The sequence below is a fragment of the Phalaenopsis equestris genome, unplaced genomic scaffold, assembly GCF_001263595.1.
Source record: "Phalaenopsis equestris unplaced genomic scaffold, ASM126359v1 Scaffold000061, whole genome shotgun sequence".
Taxonomy (NCBI): Eukaryota; Viridiplantae; Streptophyta; class Magnoliopsida; order Asparagales; family Orchidaceae; genus Phalaenopsis; species Phalaenopsis equestris.
The window spans coordinates 1,700,485-1,701,698 of record NW_018164503.1 but is presented as its reverse complement, the minus strand read 5'-3'; positions in this window follow the sequence as shown (position 1 = coordinate 1,701,698).

The following is a 1,214-nucleotide window of genomic DNA, read 5'->3' as shown; positions in this document are numbered from 1 at the left end:
TTTCAATTAATTTTAATGAGTCAATTTTGAGTCAATCACGAGCCAAACACAAACAAGAATATTCAAATTGATCTGAACACAAACGCATAGTTCACGAGCCGATTTCGAAAACGAGTCAAGTCTGAGCATGCTCAACCTCGGCTCTTTTACATCTCTGGTTGTATAAATACAAACAATACAACAAAATCAGCATGTATGTACTCCACGCTTAGTTCTTGCTCCTCTTCCAAGTCCAGGTCCCTTGAATGAAGAGATTGAATGTCTATTTATAGATTTTGTGAGTGACATGCTTTACAAATATTGTATGAATTAAAATTGCTCCATCGGACGGCCCAGAATATTTGTTCGATTGGAGGATGTTATATGAGCATTTAAGTGTCTTAAAGATATGAAAAATGAGTGATGTTAGGCTCGTTGGAATCATCTCATCAAGACTTTCAATTTGACTATAAATTTGTTAGATTTGACTATAAATAAATGAATCATAGACAGACAACTGACAAAAATAAACTAGTAATTGTAATTAAAGAGATACTAATTTGAAATTAAGATATTAACTTATGATACACATTATCTCTAATTATTTGGAATTAATGATCATTTCTCCAACAAATCATAGAAATTTCTTGGTGACACATCGTAGGAAGAAATTTCTATCATCAGACACGAATCTCAATGTGCTTTGGTAGGAGATCTTCAAAGTCTGAATTCAGGATCATCAAAGCTCTGATTTCAACAAATTTATAGTTAAACTGAGCACCTCGATAATAAAACCAAAATGACACTGAAAGTGATCCAATGTGAGTCCAAAAAAGCCTTGGTCAAGCATTTAAAGCGTTATATAAAACTTTGGTGCATTAATTTTAGCATTGAATTATCTCTAAATTTGGCATGTTTATTATCAAATCAAGTGGCTCGATTAGAGAAATTTAACTAGCCCAAATTCATTTAATTATAGGGTTATTGATCTTTAGGGCACTTGAACTCCACAAAAATATATTATGATAAAAGGAAAATTCAACACAGACGGTCCAACGAAGTGTTTTAGAAGGTTCATTGGCCAAATTTACAAAAATGCCCCACTCAAAAAGTAATAGTAACCATGACTTTTATAACTTTAAATTAATAGTAGTAAGTAACTACAGTCGTTATAGCTAAAATATAATTATATTAGATTACATTATATTATTATTATTATTATTATTATTATTTTA